The sequence below is a fragment of the Leiobunum rupestre genome, chromosome 2 (genome assembly GCF_980474605.1).
Source record: "Leiobunum rupestre chromosome 2, qqLeiRupe1.1.hap1, whole genome shotgun sequence".
In the NCBI taxonomy this organism is placed as follows: Eukaryota; Metazoa; Arthropoda; class Arachnida; order Opiliones; family Sclerosomatidae; genus Leiobunum; species Leiobunum rupestre.
In genome coordinates this window covers 59,719,729-59,740,443 of record NC_143385.1, presented here as the reverse complement: position 1 = coordinate 59,740,443, position 20,715 = coordinate 59,719,729, and the positions used below count along the sequence as shown (strand labels likewise).

General features: G+C 37.9%; 2 long non-coding RNA genes across 2 annotated transcripts; one reads left to right on the top strand and one right to left on the bottom strand.

The window, feature by feature from the left end:
• Window positions 1-3,435: 3,435 nt before the first annotated feature.
• Window positions 3,436-5,370, bottom strand: LOC149958569 (uncharacterized). The gene is made up of 3 exons (XR_016478308.1): window positions 4,849-5,370; window positions 4,548-4,683; window positions 3,436-3,744 (listed from the first exon to the last, which is right to left on the bottom strand). It is a non-coding gene; the product is annotated as an uncharacterized LOC149958569 (long non-coding RNA).
• Window positions 5,371-14,838: 9,468 nt separating this feature from the next.
• LOC149958568 (uncharacterized) lies at window positions 14,839-17,618 on the top strand. Its single transcript, XR_016478635.1, has 3 exons — window positions 14,839-14,938; window positions 15,585-15,700; window positions 17,470-17,618. It is a non-coding gene; the product is annotated as an uncharacterized LOC149958568 (long non-coding RNA).
• The last annotated feature ends 3,097 nt before the right edge of the window (window positions 17,619-20,715 follow it).

The window sequence follows — 20,715 nt, the reverse complement described above, 5'->3', positions numbered from 1 at the left end:
GGGCCAACCAGGAGCAACAGTCCGTTGCTCTTTCGACAACTGAAGCCAACAAAAGATGTGGTCTGTATTGAAGGCATCCAAGCAGCCCTGGATACCTAGAAAGCTAACGACGTTCTTCTACCACATATCGACAACGCCGGAGCCATAAAGTGGATCCGTAATCCAGAGTTCCACCGGCCCACCAATAATACTCTCGGGAATTAGTCGACCTAGGGAATCCTAGACGTCATCTACGTTCTCACTGATGATCAGTTGGCGGAAATCTTCACTAAACCACTTGGCAATCAAGTCTTTGCCCAACTACGTTAAACCTTCACATTTATGAAGAAGTCTTCATCGAGGGCGAGTGTTGAAGTAAATATGATTAAGACTTCATTCCACCCGATACAAAACCATATGCCTATAGTGAAAGTCCAAGCCTTCTTTTTAGGTTTTATATTGTCTAATAAACAGTTATATATTTAATTATTGTCTCGTCATTGCATCTAGGAGCAACAAACACAAGGGGAACGCAGCTAGCCTTTAAACACGCTAACGCGGTGCTGTGTTCAAATTTCATTGGACGAACCTTTACGCTGAACGTTTTACTGGCGGGGGAGAAGGCAATTTCCTAATTTTTCCCCTTCCGACGGCAGCAGGCGCTAAAGCGTCTAACCAATGAATAATGTACGCCAGAAAATACGCGACTTTTGACGGTTTGCGCTCTCCTTGTGTGGGGTGCTCTGTTTGTTGCTCTTAGATTGGATCAACTTTGATTATGTTGAATCAATTACTTCAACGGAAATGGTTGTACATTACGGTAAATATTTTGTTTTAAATTGTGGATTTACCCAAATTTATGGTTTTTAAATTTGTTCAGGATCAAATTTCACAACGTTGTGAATTTACGATTGTAATTTTGATAAGATTTTAATGTTGTGAGTACACTGCAAAAAAAAGGTTCACTAGTAAATCACTAAAAGCACGCTAAAAGTGCGCAACAAAATCGGATCACTATACACCAAGAGATCACATTTGGAATATAGTACTTCGTGTGTGTGTAACTAGTGTACTATAGTGATCTACAAGCGTGAATAATACGTTCTTTAAGCAATTCAAAAGTGTGTACAGGTGGATCACTAAAAGATCACCAGCGCAACAAAATTGGCTCACTTGCTCACTTAAAGCACACTTAGGAAACACATAAGAGAACACTACTGTTTAAGTGTTTTTTGGTGTGTTTTTATTGTTCCTGAGTGATCTTGTAGTGTTTTTTGGCATTCTGAAAGTGTTTCAAAAACAGTTCAAAATAGAGCACTAAAAGATCACCTGCGCAACAAAATTGGCTCACTTGTTCAATTAAAGAACACACCGGAAACACAGTAGAACACTTAAACAGTAGTGTTCCCTTATTTCTTTAAGTGAACAGGTGAGCCAATTTTGTTGCGCAGGTGATCATTTAGTGCTCTAATATTGAACGGCATTATTTTTGTTTGCAATTTATTAACGTGAATGATATAAGTATCTTTTTCTGCTACTACAGATATATCTAAAAAAATAGTTTAGACCCCGTGCGTTAAAAATCTTGGTTTTACCGATATGGGTAGGAAATAAATATGTAAGGCAATAGGCCCCTGGCGTAGATTAGATATCTGGCAGCATTAAAGGTATCCGCAATGAGGAAAAATACCACATGTGGCTCTCATTTTCGTCTGCTTTATTAAGTTTACACTATAGTCCTTGGATAAATTAAAAGTTAAGCAGACGATTTGAATTTACTTGTATCTTCTCTTTTCATGCACGGGGCCTATAGTAAATTTCATAACCTCATTTCTTATTTAAATTAACGGTTATATTATATTGTTTTACTTTTTTCATAATTCAATGTCCATTGGCGGCTTCTTCTCGCTAAATTTACTATTTATTGTTCCCTAAGTAAAAAGAATTAAGTAGAAATGTTCATATTGTAACGAGCTTTGGTCGCTGATTTTCAGAGTTATTAATTACTTTATTACATTTTATCTTTCTTCATTGGTTTCTTACCTCTACAGCTGATCGTATACGTTGATTGGAATAACACCAGGAATCCAATAACTCACCAATTTGGTAAATTTTATCGGGAGCGTTGTAATCATAGAGATATAATCTCTATGGTTGTAATCGGTCGTTGCTGCGGCGATGTCTCTAGCACGATTGCCAACTTTTTGGACCACCTAGACAGGCCGGAACTTTTTTCTAATTAATTGTCAAGATGAAAGTGAGAATGATAAATTTTGGGGAGTTTTGTGCTACATATTTATCCTGTTTATTCGCGTTTGTAGTGAAACGATGCTACAAGTTATACGTAGTGGATGATATTTTTTGCATTAATCTATATTAAAGAAAACATAACGGAGTGTAATTATGATTTATGGGAAAGCTTTTTAGTTCTAGACAAAAACTTATCACGTATGTTACTTTTAGTTTCCAGGCGAGGACCATTATGTTTGACGCGGAAAAACTCGTTAAGTGTGACATCTAGCGAAATAATAATGAAGAATAGAAGCACTTTATCGAAGATTTCATTGTTTATAGTGTTTACAAAGTTCAACGACTTTTAGATTTTAGAGCGAACGACTCCCGTAAGCAATCGAGAACAGAGGTGGACTGGCAGGTGGACCAAATTTTTCTCTGGAGTCAGTAGATTAGAAGGAAGTAGGTGTTCCTCTTTTTAAGAGGTCAGTACTATTTATTCGGCATCCGCCCTCGAGATTCAAACAAGTGGCCCTCTTTCACGAGCAGAGGCCCAAATTCTCGAAAAGGACCAAAAAATTTAATAATTTTGCGTACTTGTTTACTTTAGGTCGCACTCTTTTACTACTGACAGATCTGAATTTAAGATACATTTTGTGAATAATGATGATAACATATTACTTAACATTAATTACTACTTAATTATATACAATAACATTTATTTGTTTATTTATTATTTACCATTATTTACCCCCAATTAAATATTAATTTGGATCGTATCCTATAGCTCAGGTGGGGTGAACCACTAAAACGTTTTTCCGTTATTAAAAATGTGAACCTTAACTATCTTGTCAGATCTTTATACTGTTTATTATTATTAAAGTTTTAAATGGACCAGTATCTCGCAAATTGAGCCTGGGCCTCCTGGACCAATAGTTATAATCTACGTCAATTCAATTTGAAAACTTGCACAACATCGTGTTAAAAGATTTTATTTCTAAAGAAATTCAGGAGATTACAAACACTTTGCAGCTAGATTAGGGTGTTGAAAAGGTTCAACAACCTAACGGAAACACTAATCCAAAACATTTAACAGATCAACACACTGATTAACTTCGAACATATTGATAACGTCGTTGAATTAAATAAACGAGCGCTATGGATATCGGTAAAAATAAGGTAAAATATCAAATAGAGATGGCTATTGTTTAGCGCTATGCTATGATGTATCGGAAGTTATTCGTGAAATAAAAGTAAAATATATTTTATAAACCAATATTCATTTGGTATTTTAATTTTCCTTACATTTGCAATATTTATATCCACCACCAGGTAAAATTTTACATTTACTTGTTCCCTCGGGACATTTTACGTTTTTGGATCTTGGGGTGTAGGAGTTTTCACATTCGTTGTCATCGCTACAAGGACAAACGCAACGACTATACCTGCTCCCATAGCAGAACGCTTCGGCATCGGATGCGCATTTAATTGTGCTTGAATTGCATTTCATTGGTTCTTGTTTCGGAGAGCAAACTACAATGAGAGAAAAATACTCAAAGAAAGGTTAAAGTACTATTATTAAAGGCAGTCAATGAAGCTAAACTATTGGCGTTTGCTCCTAATTAAACGACGATTTTCAAAAATATTCCGAATTTCTTTTTTAAATCATTATACTAATAATATATTATAATATCATCTAAGTGTAATTTATAATATACTGTTCACGAGATAAGTACATGCACATTCACAGCCTCGATGCAAATTCCAATAAGCGCCGTTTAATAATGGATTTGTTCATCGTCTCACGTTTCAAAAGTAAAGTCTAAAAATACCATTACTGCGCCTAACGAAGTAAAATTTAAAAGTTGCATTTGTTATGGTTATTTTGTTATTTATAATTCGTATTTCCCCTCTGTTATCAATTTCCCCTCTGTTATCAGACACGGGCAAAGCTTTGGAGGAGACACGGAAAACATTCGTTATTTCCCGAAGGTCAGAGTGAAAAGGCGTGTATGACCATCTCTCCTCTGAAGCGAAGGTCTGCTCTACAGCAAATACAAGTGTTCCTTCCGTCCTTTGTCCTCCATTCTATGGATTTATGGTTCCGCATCCGAATTTCGCCCTCTTGAAGGAAGTTTTGTACTCTACCCTCTCTCCCTTCGTTCTAAAAAGTACCTCCAACCTTCGCCCCTCCGACCTCTGAATAAAGCTTTTATCCTTGATTCTGGAGGCTGGAGGGAAAAGAACGTGCTTCAAACCTCCGCTTAAAATGGGAGAGGGGTAAAAAGAAGTGAGCCGCAATTTGGCCCAAGCATAACTTGTGTCTAAATACTTGCATATGGTTTGTTGTGAGAGTGCCTTGTCCACAGCGTCGAACGTGAGTAACAGGCAGAAGAAACAGACCAACCATTTGGCAGACATCTCGGTGACTGAAAATCAAGTCGGAACAACAAGCAGCGAAAGTTTCAAACCCTGTAATCACACATAATGTAAGAAGGGTATCGCATTATTTTAGACTTTAAACATTTCTCTAACTTCGTGGGCTTATTCAAAGCCACTATAAGACTATTAACATTTAACCAATGACAACGAGAAAAATCCAAAAAATAACTAATGTCAAAAAAAATTAAAACTTACCTTAAGACAAGCCTCCTCTATCCCAACGTGAAAAGAGTAAAAACGAGCTGAAGCCTGAAAACCAGCGCGCGAGCACTTGACTGCGACAGAATAGGTTCTAACGTCGAAAAGGTGAATATCCGCGGTTAGCTTCTCTTTCTAAACAAGAACAGGCGACAGAGCCTAAACGGGAAAAACAATCAACTCGCATTTATCACACGGTGACACAATAAAGCCCGTAAACTACTTCCTAGATAAATTTAATACAGCATGATTAATCTAAAATTTTAACAAAAAACGCAAGTGGTGTAAATGCCAGATGCGTGTCTGGAGGGTTTAGTGGACGCCGACCTCTTCTTCAATGCCTTCTCGAAGTGTCGCGAATATTTGATAATCAGCAACCAACTTCAAATCGGTTCCCTAACGAAATTGGAAGTATTAAAATTAGTGTTGTTAATTTTCCGGAAAGATAAAATGCGGAAAATGTTTCTTCAACAATACAAATGCAAACATAAATTTGGAATCGAAATTTATCTGAAACTTGTACAAGTTCCAAATAATGCCAAAATAATTCCCATAGGTGAAAAGAGAAAACGTGGGCGACCTCAAAAGGCCCATTAATTCTTTTTTATTTATATTTTATCTGAGGACAAATTTACTTATTTGCGGCTTTTAAAAGTAAATTTGAGCAGTTTTTAATCCGTGGATAAAAACTATTCTTTGGCGGTATAAAAAATCTTATTCTGCGACGGGATTTAATTTTTAGTCTTTAAAATTTCAAGGCCCTTTCCAAGCTTTGCATTCAGTAAAAGAAATACACAAGAAAATTAAACGTTTTTGTTGGCTTGGATTCTATTAATTGATAAAACGTTTCTGAAGTCACTGGTTCACATATATCGCAATTTTTAAACTCTTCTTTGCGAATTTGTACAGATAGAGTAGGGAAAAATACTGTAGAATCTTATCTCTAAGCCTAGGCCAGAATAGTTACATAACCAAATTAGTTGTGAGTATCACAAGCGGTGGAAAGAATAACTTTCAAAAGATCCACCTTCGAACATTCCATATTCGAAGAGAAAACATTAAAACTAACTTTCAAATGTATTTATATAACAAATTAAACCGCCCTGACTATTCACAAACCCGCAAAGAAAGTACGATGGTGAAAGCCAGACGGGGGGGGGGGGTGAAATGAAATTTTTATTTCCCCCCACCTGCCCCCTCAGTTTAATCCATTCCCCCTCAAAGAATGTTCTCTGCACCTTCGTCTTTATTACTTTTTTAAACTTCTATTCGTTGAAATTATCCTTTTCAACCACTTGTCTTTGTCTAAGGGTTAGGTCGTTTTTTATAGGAAACTATTTCTTAATAAAATACAAGTTGTAGAACGGTCTGCTTCAGAAATCAAGGTTTTTTTTGTTGAACACCAAAAGCGCCACTTACGTTAATTTTCGAAATTAGGTAACGGAAAAAATGTGCCCCCTCCCAAAAAGCTACTGTCCCCTTAACGAAATTTTTCTGGCTACGGGCCTGGTGAAAGCACTGAAGCAGACGATTTTCAAAATCGTAACCTCCGATTGGTTTATTTAAAACGTTGAATGACGTAAATCGAAAGTTAGCCCAACCTTCTTTTGACGATGAAGGTACCATAGCTGAATTAAAGGCTTTAAAAGTCGCTCGATGACTTCGGCCTAGGGTGGTTCTTTGGGTATTAGCCTAGCTGATTATTATTATAGCCGCCTACAGATCAAGGGGTCGGACATTCCAAAAAAAAAAACGGGATTTCGATTTCTCTGTGATTTCGCGATTTCGTCAGAGATGTCGCAATTTCGTCAATGTTGTGTATGTGTAGAATTAAATATTCACTTTCATAAAATATAATACTTTAAATTCTCACAACAAAGATATCACGTTAGTCGCGGGCCGTACAGAAACTCCGAGTCCCTCTGCTCACAAACCAAAGAAAAACTAAATGCTAAAGGGGTGGTATAAAGATATGGCGGAAAATTCAAATCCTGACTTATGATTTATGAATTATTTGTAATGGATATTACAATACCTCCCAATTAAATTTACTTGTTATGGGGTTGAGTACGGTACATAACTGTTCATTAAGGTAGATAGCGCGCCGGAATCTTTCGGTGTCGCACTGGTCGTGTTCGGAAAGACGTGGATTCATCAGTCATCCACTGCTCGGATGAATATTCAGCTGTATTGTTTTTCTCAAGGGCCCGGGATGTTCGTGTTGATGCCTCCGTTGTTGCTGGTACGAAATTCAAACGAGTTTGAATCATTAATCTCATAGCTCGCTGTCTGCGTGAGGGAGGAAACATTTCGTCAGCTGGAGTGTGGTGCGGAGAAAAAGGAGGAGCTGACTGCGGCGATTCATCTGCCGTGAGGGTTGGGGTTGTCATCACTGGCGTGGAAAGACGTTGGTGTCTATCGTCCGGTGGTTGCACTGCAGGGGATTTATCGTTTGAGTTGTTAAGCGGTGTGCCATTCCGTGGCCTCAATTGATTTTGATGTCATCTTATTTCACCTCGTGGAGTTTGTACAACGTACATCATGGCACCCTGAAGTCTTGTAATCAAACCATGAAACCAACGATTTCCGGAACCAAAGTTGTAGGCATAGACCAAATCATTTTGTTGGAATTGAGGTTTCATTTCAAATTGGTCATGTGAAGAGGTAGACCCCCGTAGATAATTAGGATTTATCTTTGGGTGACAAAGGTCTATGCGCGCTGTGATTATTCTGCCCAACATTAATTCGGAGGGCGATTTTCCACTTGATGTTGGAGTTCGCCGATGATTGATTAGAATCTTAGCTAATCGCTCTTCCAATGTCCCCTGTTTGTAGGTGTTTAATCCTGTGTTTACAATGTCCAAAGCTTCAAAACGAATATCCGATACCTTAGCTAAATTGTCTTTCACCGTTCTAGCGCCCCGTTCCGCAGCTCCATTGGACGCGGGATGATATGGCGCAGTTGTTAAATGATGGATTCCATTGCTTGTAACATATTCTGAGAATTCTTCGCTACTAAAGAAAGTTCCATTATCGGAAACTAAACGTTATACCGAATCGTGAGATGACTTCCCGTAGGACGCGAATAACGGCATGTGAGGTTTGCGAGGTTGTCACATAAACTTCAAGCCATTTACTATAACTGTCCACAATTATCAACAGGTATCTACCTTCAACAGGACCCGCAAAATCCATGTGGACACGGTCCCATGGTGCTCTCGTAGCCGGCCATGGTTGGAATTTCTTTGACGGTAACGTAGCGTGTTGACAACAAACTTCACATTTACGTGAAACTTCTTCGATATCACGATCTATAGCCGGCCACCAAATCCGTGATCTGGCTACAGATTTCATTTTCACGACTCCTTGATGTGATGAGTGTAATAAGTCTTGTTGTTTCGATTTGGGAATTACGGCTCTATTGCCCATGATAATTATGCTGTTGAAGTTTGATAAATCAGTTCTGCGTCGGTAGAATGCTTGTAGTTCGGGTTGAATTGTAGTTGGCCATCCGTTCAACATATAGGTCTGTAATGTTTGAAGTGTGGGATCTTCTTTTGTAGCTTTTCCCAATTGTTGGGGAGTGAGAGGTCCTGCTGCTGCTATCGCGCGAGTGAGATACACGTACTCTGCTGGACTGGGAATCGTTGTTTTTGAAATTGGCAAAGGGGAACGGCTGAGGGCATCAGCGTTAGCGTTTGCGTTACCCTTTCTAAACTTGATGGCGTATGAATATGCTGCCAATATGAGTGACCAGCGTTGTATTCTAGCTGCAGCAAGGGGTGGTACTGGTTTATTAAAAGCCAAGAGTGACACCAATGGGTGGTGATCCGTATAAAGTGTGAAGTGTTCACCATACAAATAGTCTTTTAAACGTTTGACACCGAAAATCAAAGCCAACCCCTCCTTTTCAAGTTGGGAATAATTTATCTCAGCTTGAGCCAAACTTCTTAAAAGCTATAGGCCGGTCCTGTCCATCCACAATGTGCGAAATTACTGCTGCAACGCCAACTGGGGACGCATCACAAGCCAGCGTGATTTCTTAATTTTCGTCAAAATGAACCAACAAGTTTGATGTTTGCAAGGTGTTCTTTACTTCTTGAAATGCTTCTTGTTGCGGTGTTCCCCAGGTCCATGGTGTGTCACGTTGCAATAAAGTGTAGAGTGGTGCCAGTCGAGTTGAGTTATTGGGAAGGAATCGTGCGTAGTAATTCACAATACCCAAGAAAGATCGTAAGGTTTCCACATTCGTGGGAGCGGGCGCATCCATAATCGCTGTCATCTTAACTTCTTGGGGGTGTATACCATGCTCATCCAGTTTATGCCCCAAAAACTCGATCTCGGTCTGGAGAATTTTGCATTTCTGGCGATTGAGTTTTAATCCATGTTCCTGGTATTTTTTGCAAAACTTGGTCCAAAATTTGTAAATGCTCAGTTTTAGTGCGGCCCCCAATCAGGGTATCATCCTGAAAAGGTGTAACCCGTTTGATATCCGCAAGTACCATTTCCATTACTCGTTGGAAAATTGCCGAGGACGATGCTATCCCTTTTGGTAGACGTTTGAATCGGAATAGTCCCAATGTAGTGGTGATAACCGTGACACGTTGGGATTCTTCATCAATTTCGATTTGGCTATATGCATCACGTAAGTCCAATCGGCTGAAAAACTTGCATCCAGCAAGTCGGGCAAAAATATCTTCGCACTTTGGTAGTGGATATTTGTCAATATTCAACTGAGGATTTACTGTGGCTTTGTAATCCCCACATGTTCGTATACCTCCGTCTGGTTTCTGGAGACTGACTATTGGAGAAGCGTACTCTGAAAAATTTACTCTCTCGAGAATTCCCTCTTTTTCCATTCTGCGAAGTTCGTCTTCTACAGCTTCTTTGCGTGCGTAGGGAACAGATCGAGCTCCACAGTATTTAGGGATCGCTCCATCTTTCATGTATAAATGGGCCTTTAGACCCTTCAATTTTCCAATGCCTGGACTAAAAATCTGGGAATGCTTATCCAAAATTTTATTAAGATCGGAATCCTCAGTTAGTAAGTGTTCCTTGGGAGATGTGTGATGCCTTGTAGTCTGTTGTGTTATGGTGTTTATTTAAGGTATCCGTTGACTAATTTCAGGCAAAATCTTGAGCTCTGAGTACAACCATCTTCGTCCACAGAAGTTAGGTTTATTTCCACTAACTATAATAATGGGTAACTCAGCTTCGCTGTTTCTATATTTAACATGCATTTTGGCTTTTCCCAATACATTGATTACTGTTTCTGTGTATGATTGAAGTTGCCTATCAAAAGGCTGTATTTCCGTTTCTTGTCCTACGATTTGTAAATCCTTTTCATTTACCATGGTGTATCCAGACCCACTATCAATCTCAAAGTTCAAAAAGTGTCCATTCACTTCCAAACTTACAATTTCTTGAGGTGGTACGTATTCGTCATCCATATATATTTGGTTGATACTGTCAGCATGATTGGCATCTGTCTGTGTTATATAGTAAATATCAGGGTCGTATTCCTCGAAATAGCTCATAACTGCCTTCAGGTTCGTGAACTACTGCAATTTGATGGGTGTTTTTCTTATTTGCTCCCTTGTAATCTTTGTTATCCTGAGTATTATTCTTGTGCGAAGGATTAAGACATGCCTTGGCTAAGTGACCAATACGATCACACTTGTGACATTTTGCGTCAGCAAATGGACATGCATGAGATTTGTGATCACTCCTCTTGCATCGTAGACACTTCGTATAATCGGGTTGAGGTTTCAAATCTTGCGGGCTACTTTTGCTCTTAGCCGGAGGTGGTTTTCGATTAGCTGGGACGTGGGCCTGTTGACCTTCCCTGCCAGATTTAGTACAAGTGTTGTGGAACTGTTGTTTTGGTTTTATACGATTAATCTGTGAGGCGGTTGTCATGTCCTCTGATTTCATTTCCCCTTGACTTCGTCTAGCATTTTCAATAGCCAATAAAATGTTGGTTGCCTTTTTCAGAGTGATAACTTTATTTTCAGCTTCTTCCGCTATTAGCTTTTGTTGCATAACATCATCTCTGATACCATAGATGATCTTGTCGACGATCATCTCATCAGGCTTATCAAATGCACAATCTTGTACCAACATTTGTAAATCCGCGATGTAATCCTCAATGCCCTCCTCTGGCTTGCGATTTCGTCTGTGAAAACGCAGGCGTGCAATACATCGCAGAGGTTTCGGACTGAAGTATTGTTTCAGTAATGCTACCTAGGAGCAACAAACACAAGGAGAACGCAGCTAGCCTTTAAACACACTAACGAAGGGTTGTGTACGAATTTCATTGGACGAGCGTCACGAGCCTTTACGCTGAACGTTTTACAATTTCCGAATTTTCCCCTTCCGACAGCAGCAGGCGCTAAAGCGTCTAGCCAATGAAAAACGTACACAAGAAAATCCACGACTTTTGACGGGTTGCTTTCTCCTTGTGTGGGGTGTTGTGTTTGTTGCTCCTAGATGCTACTAACTCAGCATAGTCTTTAGAGGCCAAATTAGCAGGACGTGCACGGTTAGTGAGCATAACATATGCTTCTGGGCTGAGAACTGTTTGAAGCACTGCCTTCATGACACCCGGATCAGTAATGTTGTTCGCTGTGAAATAAGCATTTAGTCTCTCCGAATATATGTCCCACGATTCCTTCTTGCTGTCAAAAACATTCAGGTGTTCTATTATACCAGCAATTATTTGCTTGAATAGCCAATGCTGAGGTTGTGAAGTGTGGAATACTTGATATATTGAGCAACTTTTGTATCTTGTAGTTGTGTAGACAATGGGTGTGACAAGGCCTACTGAACTCGACGTTTGTTTGAACGGGATATCTTCTTTTAAAGTTGTCTTGTTCTGTCCAATCTTTAGAAGTGTTGGGATCGCCATTTTTGTTGTGTATGTGTAGAATTAAATATTAACTTTCATAAAATATAATACTTTAAATTCTCACAACAAAGATATCACGTCAGTCGCGGGCCGTACAGAAACTCCGAGTCCCTCTGCTCACAAACCAAAGTAAAACTAAATGCTAAAGGGGTGGTATAAAGATAAGGCGGAAAATTCAAATCCTGACTTATGATTTATGAATTATTTGTAATGGATATTACAGTCAAAGATTTTGGGATTTCGTCAGAGATTTTGAAATTTGGTCAGGGATTTCGGGATTTCAACGGAGATTTCTTGAGAAGTGTACTGGATTTTGTACCCCTTACCGCAGTATCTTCTCGGATGGCATTCTTTTGCGGCATTAGGGCTTTTCGAATAGGTTCTTTTGCTTTATAATTTTCTACGAAAACTTATTAATATTTAAGTTAAATACCGTTAGTTAATGAACAGTCTATCAGTCAAGTTGACGAATTTATTTGGTAAAAAGGAAGTCAATGCACATGCGTAAACCGATATTTTAATTATGTAATGTTGGGCAAAATTTATTATTTTTTATTATTTTACGAAGGCTGAAACTGAAACTCCTTTAACCCATATAGCCTCATCATCTAAATTATTTATCCAGAACGATGATGGTGAAGAACCACCCAGCCGAACTCAGGAAGAAGAAAATCCAAAGCCATTACATAATAGCATTGGCCGTGGCGTACCTAAATGTGGAACTATTGCCGATTTCTTAAAGCGGACTAGTGAAGATTCCTCACGTACCAGTTCATTTTATATCGTTTTGGATTAAGATAGATAATTACTCTTAATAAACACAATTCTGAAACAAACTCTCGATTGTTTTTCTTAACTACACGATTTTTTTTAAATAGAGCTATACCCAAGGCACCACCTTCGACCTATTAAACTTGGTTTGGCTTGATTATTATAAACAAGGCTAAAAGGCCACCTACAATATACACAATGTGTCTATTGTAGGTGGCCTTCTTGCCGAAAATTCGGAAATATTTCCCACAGCTCATATGGGGAAGTGAAGAGAGATAATATTTTATTGAAAAACCAATTTTTCAAGCCTATTTCCTAAACCCAAATGATTCGGTTTAACAATATTTTTATTCAGTGTTTAAGCTGATGGTTACCATAATAAAACGGTTGCTAATATCAGTACGATATGATTTGTATTATCAAATGTAGAATTTATACATTTTTAATGTACATGCATACTGAAAAGCTATCATTAACTAACTTGTGAGAGGAACCCATAGCTCTATTTGGAATGCTTATCGCGGCAGATTTTCGTCTCGATGTGGCTGACGGTTTTTATGACGTCACTATGTTAACTTAACAAACAACAACGTGAGAGGAAAGCGCGCGCATAGGTGATTTTTTCTCTCGTAGGCGGGGCCAAAGCCGTCAGAGTGATCTTACCATACGCGATACGGCAGGATAAGTATTCCAAGTAGAGGTCTGGATTCCTGTGGAGGCTAATAGTGTCTGTCCCAATCACGGACATTCTTTTGACCATAGAAAAACACCTTCCTACGCGTTGTAACCCGGCCACCTAAATTGAAGGCATTAAAAGTGGTTAAATGACTTGGGCTTAAGCTGGTGTCTTGGGTATTAGCCTAGCCCAGCTAATTAATTAAAAAAAAATTATAGGAAAAATAGGAAACAAAAATGAAGATTTTATATGAGATTTTTAGACAATTACAGGAAAATATAGGACAAATTCCATTGAAATAACGGGAAAATATAGGTTTCAAGTACTTAGAAAGTGAAAAGCCGTGGATTTATGGTGGAATTTCGATTATTTGTAACTTTGTAGAATTTGAAATCAAAAGATTAATTGCAACAGTTGAAGCCCGATAAATTACACAAGTATAGAAAGTTAATCAAAACTGACCTTAAAGGATGAAACGTCCACTCGAGGGTGTAATCGCTTTAGTAATCAGATTTACAAATTCACTTACGCAAATCAATGGAAATCACGATAATATTTAGAAAAATCGCCTTTTAATATAATTTAGTACTTAATTTAAATTAAATCTAAATTGACTCTTTAAAATTGAACCTAAATCGTTATAAGGAAAAGGGGCAACAAATTCCTAGAACAGACAACGACGAAGCGCACCGAACAGCTCTACACATACACTCTCCCTCTATATCCTGTCAGTCGGTGTCCCAATATCGAAGCGGCGCTTTACCTTTGACAATAGTGTCAACCGAAACTGAACTTCGAAAATTGTTCCTTAATTAGAGATAATTTTATAATCAGAAACTAATCAACTTAAACAATGCATTTAATTGTGCCACGAGCTTTTCTATCTAGCGTAAGTCCTTAAGTAAGCTCCATAAGTGCATCTCTTACTCGAAATAGTTACTGAAATCTCTGTGGGAAGTGACGTAATAACCAAAAGGATAAATTCCAGCGAGAACAACATGCCAAGGTTGCCACAACATTTTTAGATTCAAATTCCCTGACCATTTATGGAGATTTTTTTTCTGACCATTTAAGGCAAAAAAATTAAAATGTTTGATTTTATATTCCCTCGTTTAAATAATTACAAGTTTTCAATGAACTAACAAAATGAATTAGACCCAGAACTGTCGTAAAATTTAAATAAAATATGTTTCGAGATAACATTGTATCCCTTGAATTTTTATAAATTCTCAAAATTATCTGAACTTTCCCGGATATTTCATAAGTAATTTCAAAAACCCTGACTTTTCCCTGACCCGTGTCCAAATTCAATTATTTCAACACTTGAATACCAAATAGGTAATACTTGATCAAATTCCAACATGAAAAATTAAACTTTATTCCGATTTGATCCAAATTATTGAATTGAAACGGATGGGTCTTCTTTCAAACTGCATTAAAAAACGAGCAATTATTCCCAAACCTCAAATACCAGCGGTCCATTAGGAAGAACAATTTGATTTATAATAACCAGCGTCACGAGTCCTCCTTTAGCCACCTCGAAAAATATTATAAATTTCGCGAAAAATTCAAAATTTAATTTATTTACAATTTTTAGCACCGTGATAAGAATGCAACGGTAAATTTGTCATCAAGCGATATTAAATGCTTAAAAATAATACGTGTCCGTTAAGCCGTATAAAAGATATGTTCAAGTTTTCAATGAATTATTCCTCCAGTTGAACACTACGAGCGTAAGTTATCTTTTCCGTTCTTATTGTCCTAGTTATTCAAGAAAGCATAAGCAACATAATATTATGTTACTTATGAAGTTGTTTCTAAGCAAATAACTGATTTCCAGTGTTAACACAAGCTTCAACAACATGATTCCACTGCCCGTCATAGCGCTGACCCTCTGTCTTATGGCAAAACCTAGTAAACGCCAGTTTTGAAAATTTAGAGTTCGTTTTAAGTATAAATGCGATTTGTACACCTACTGAAAAAAATCCAACCCCACAAAATAAATCTTCGAAGAGAGTTACCAGTAAAAAGTCACGTCACTCAAAATCCAAAATAAATGACGTTTACTTAGCTTTGCCAAAAGACTGCCGATCTCTAGATTCATTGCTGATCTAATAATTAGACTTCCTAAATGGTGGCTTAGAACCCAATCTAGAGTTAGCGCTATAATAATATTAAAAACGATTACGAACTATGAGAGGAATTGGTGGTAGGTGGAATCTTCAGTATATTTTCAACCAAATCATCCACTTGCTCAGTCTGCTCTTGCTAGAATGGCTATGAGAGCTTTAAATGGCTACTGCGAAGGTCATTGATGGACCAAATCGGTTTGAAAAGGGCGATGCTAAATAAATGTGATGAAACAGCTCTTTTCACCAGGTGAAACATTCGGGAAAGTTGAAAAGCCAGCATGAAGTTAATTATAATCAGCCTGCTACTGGCCTCGCTGACGACTTCCACTTTAGCAGAAAAGATATTTCCCAGGCAATATTGGGGTAAGTGTGGCGACTAAAATTCTTTCGGGGTTATTGGTCTGGCTTCCACAGACGTTTCAGACTTAAGACCTATTGCAGGGTTGCCTGACCGTCTGCGGAGATTTTCCCGAGACTAATTTTGTTAAAAAAATTCCTTATTTAACTCGGAAAGGTTTCCTATTTGCAACCGAAATTAAACTGCCTGACTTTTAGATTTTTACTCAAATTCCCTGACATCTCGAGGTTTTCAATATACTTTGACAATCATGTATTTACGCGAGCTACGATTTTAAAAGCTCTGCTTTGTTGGTAGTTGAAAGACTTTAATTCGCGAAACGTAGAATTTTCGGTCACACGCTCGAGAAAAATTTGTCGAGATTTCGTGTAATACTTGTTAAGAAAACGACGGCTTTAGTTCAAAACGTGTCCAACATGTAAAATATTCGAACGGAGCAACTTGCTTCGGGACCAGTACTGGTCAATATGACCACAATACCCCCTACTTAAAAAAATAATTTACTGGTCATGACCTCTCTTTTCTGCCCCACTTATCTCCCCCCTTTTATTTTACCTTTGAAAGTGAATTGTTAATAGCGATTAGGAACCATGATGAGTTTTATTTATCACAAACCAAAGAGCTTTGATATTTATTACATTTCTTAAGGAACTTTTAAAAATATTTCATTATATTCTTGTTCTTCGAATAAAAACTTTTCCGTATTTACAGTTTTACATCACCTTCTAGTCCTTCAAATAAAAACTTATCCGTATTTACAGTATTACATCATTTTCTAGTCCTTCGAATAAAAACAGTTTTACTCCTTTCTGACTTTCTTTTTGTTTCTAAAATCCATAAAGAAATTGCAGGATAGGCATAAATGTCTTCTCTGCTTATGTTTCTTAAACATTTTCTTAATGGTTGATCTAGATGTTTCGCAGTTAGCTCGACGAATCTGACTGATTGTAGCTGCAGAAGAACGTCGAATTGCATTACTGCCAGATGCCAGGAAATACGTTCGATTTAGGAGTAGAAATAAGTCAAAATCCGCAATTTCATTGGCTGTGAGAAGATGAGAGTGCAACGCTTTATCATTTTCTCTTTTCAGTATATAATTATATTTTAAATTAAAAATAAACTGGCCATTATGACCAGTGAGCCCCCCAGATTCCATTTAATTTACTGGTCATAGCCCAAAATAAACTGGTCTTTGACCGACGCCACCGCCTTATTTCCAACACTGTTCGGGACTCGTGTTCACCAACAAAGTTTTGCAGAAATGTTTATTCGTGTGAATAAGCCTTATAATAAAAAAGCTTTTAGTAGCAACGATATGGCCATGGCCAAGACCATATTATTAGCCCATCACCATTCGTTTTCCAGGGCAACAAATTATTTTTAGATGTGGCGAGGTTGGTGTGGCCTTATTGCTAAAAGATCCTATACAAGGTGAAATTGCGGTGTATATTACGAAAAACGTTTTACAATGCTTAATGTCAAAGACGAAACAAGCATCACGAAAACCTTAAGCCTTGGCTGCACCTCTCAATATATATTTTATCGGGCGCCAAGAGAGAGTTGGCACTCTTTTGGATCTTATGTCGCTTTTGCTAATACGCCGCCTTTTCATGTTTTGCGGAGTCCCATTCGGACTTACGCCAACGGCAGCGCCCAAAATAACACCCTCATTTCCGGTAATAACTACGGGGGAAAAGGATAAAAACATGAAATTCGTCGAATTGGAATCCTTCTTTCTACTCCCTCTAACATATTCCGTTATTTTTTGTTCTAGGTTGCATAGGGGAGCATCCCGGCTATTGCGGCGCTTACTGTCATTGCAGCGTGTACTACCGCAACTGCCAATGTGACGATGAACAGTACAAGAAGGACATGGAAGCCAAGAAAAGGTCAAAAGGCCACGAAGAAGATCTCTATTTTTAATTTTAATTTCAAAACGACTTGTCATATAATTTAAATAAAGCAATATTAGAGCACTAATTCGTGTCTTTTTCAATTATTCGAGTTACTTATTTTCGGTGCACTTAGAATTCATCTCCACCAATTTCGAGAATCAAATTTGAATCCAAATATCTGCGAAATTAAACTTGATCTGGATTTGATCAAAATTATTTAATACAAACGGATGTGTCTGGTTTTTAATGGCATTCACCATTTTGGACATTGGATTTCGTCCCAAATCTCGAATAAATCTACAAATAAGAATAATATAATTTACAATAGCCAACACGAAAGTGACAATACGATTATCGAATTTGCGAATATTCGATCAAAATAAATTAATTAACCGCCAAAATTTCAATTAATCATTAAAAGTAGTATTATTTGTTTTATACGAATAAATTATACGAATAAACAACGATTTAACATGCAAAATTAATACTTTTTTTCGAATACTTCTGAATAATTCTCGGATAAATATAAACAATCGTATAATTTCTTATTCAAACGCCGACCTCTATGGCGAACGCTCCTTTAATTGTGATAAGAAACAAATAACGAAATACGCTCTAAGCCCATTTATCGCCAAAATTGCACGTATTTCGTTATTTGTTTCGTATTACAATTAGCGTTCGCCATCATTTAACCTTGGATTAAAAATATCATATTATTAATCCAAGATTTAACGATAGTAATCGGGTTTTTCCGTTTCAAAATACGCGGTAGATTAAACCGAGGTTTAAGACTGGGCAAGATTCACCACCTTCAAATTTTCGTCTACTTTAAAGAGTAATTCTGAACGAACCAATGGATGAAAAGTTATGAAACTAGCTTTTAAATAAACTTTGAAACTTGTTTCAAGTCATATTTATAATTCACTGATGACCAAATTCGCGAAAAGTATTAATATCGTTCCGAATTACAACCTACTTTCTAATTCAAAAATCTCATTTTGCTTTCTAATACGCGCGTTGACAAAGCAAACTTTACCTAGACGAGCAGATGTTCGATTATCTACATGGCGCGTTTAAAAATATTATTTTTGGATGTTATAAAACGATAAACGGCTTTTCAAGACGATTTAATATTACAATTAAGTTCATATAAACGGGAAAAATTGTCAGTGGAATATTTCTTATATCATTTGGTAGGTTAATTAACGTTTAATTATCGCCAACTTTACATTAATTTCAATGCGGGCGGGAAAAAACTTTTAACCAAGTTACGCGTGATCTCGCCACGAGAGGCGCTGCGTGTCATTTTCGTTTGAAACCGACAAAGCCTATAGCACCGAATAGAGAAACTAAGCCTAAATATTACAATTTCAAAACGAGTTGCGTAGCAACGGAAAGCCGAATAGGGGGAGAGTGGTGGTTTCAATATTAAATGTTTTTCGAAATCAAGCTATAATTTCTGTACAATCACACCATAAGTAACGTAATTTCAATAAGTATGACACCTAATGAAAAAATCAGTCGTTGCGTGTTTCGAAATGAAATACCCAGCGCTGCGCGGTCCCTTTGACCAGCCCTCGTCTTTCTCGCAACGCTCTTATAGCACTTCTGCCTCGTTGGCATTGCCAACTTTTTTCGCTCGTCCTACTTTCAAGCCACTACGCGCGCGTTGCAGGAACGTATAGACTGGCTGGTCACAGGAACCGCGCCGCACCCGGAAGTCGTCAGGTCGAATCTCGTGACGTTAAGCGGCCAGAAACTGACTGCAGCGAAATCAAGTTTGTCCGAAATGAACTAAAATATGACCCCTTATTGGCAATGGAAACCACGGTGGCGCTCATAGCGGTGGTGGAAGAAACTACTCGAAGGGAAGCTGGACTTAGCAGATGCTTCACGTATTTGGGCTCCTTATAGCATAGGTTGGCAAGACTTTTGGTCTCCAGTCTCCAGTCCTCCAACCTCCACTGGAAGATTTGGTCTCTGGTCTCCAGACCTCTACCATAAAGTTTGGTCTCCGGTCTCCATTCTTCACTGCAAGATCTGGTATCACTATAAGTTATAGTGATAGGCGCCGCAGCGTCACCTAGTCCCGTTTCCGTCGCGAACAAATGCGTGCTTTTGGAGCTAAGCCAATGAGTCCCTCTATTGTATGCCTTGGTCCATGGTCGAGTGAATAGCTTATTTACTTTATTTTGGAACACGCAGTAGCTCAATTAAAAATTAAAGGCAATTAAAGACAGTCTGACAGCGTCAGCAAAACCTAAATTGAAATTAAACAACTTAACAGAGATATACTATTAGTTTTTCTGATCATAGTTTACGTTACCGTGATCAACCTTGAAAGGGTTTCAAGGTTATTCACGCAAGATATCGTTTGAAGTACTAAAGTGAATAAAAACCCGCCTCTTAGACTTGATCTTCGTTCTTGACTATTGGCAGTTTATTTGGTTAAAAGGCGTTCGTCATTTCGTGAAAGCATATTCCTGGATTTATTTTTTATCATGCAGGCTAACATTTCGAAAAATTTCTCAGATATCTTCCATATCGAACAAACATAAGCTTCCACATTCCATCTTGTTAAAATATCAAATTATTAAAGGGGAACGGCCAAGCTTTTCCAAATATTGCCTTATTTCCGTATCAAAAGATCAACATCATTACAGGGGTTTTTCATCATTTGTCCTGGTCGAGCCGTCGACCTGTATACAAATTTAGGAATCACTTCCTAAAAGACGTACTTAAACAAGTATACACTCGTATACTTGTACCACCTACTCACGAATCGCTCGTGAGTTCGTCAAAGTTCACAACGATATAACGCATTACGCGTTCAAGATCGTTGATCGTTTCGTTATCCAGATTTGCAAGAAAGTCAGCCCTTTCATTCCCTGCACACCCAGTGTGAGACTTTATCCAAGTTACACCTTACGGATTTTATGGCATAAGCAATGACTATTTTTATGATTGCTTATTGCGTTATTAGCAAAAAGACAATCCGTAAAAACTGTTGCACCATCACCTGGATGTTGACCATGCGTCCATAACCAGCAAATACTCTCATGTATTGCTAAGAGAAAATGCATCCACCTTACCATTAACGCGAATCGCCTCGTTATACACTTCCA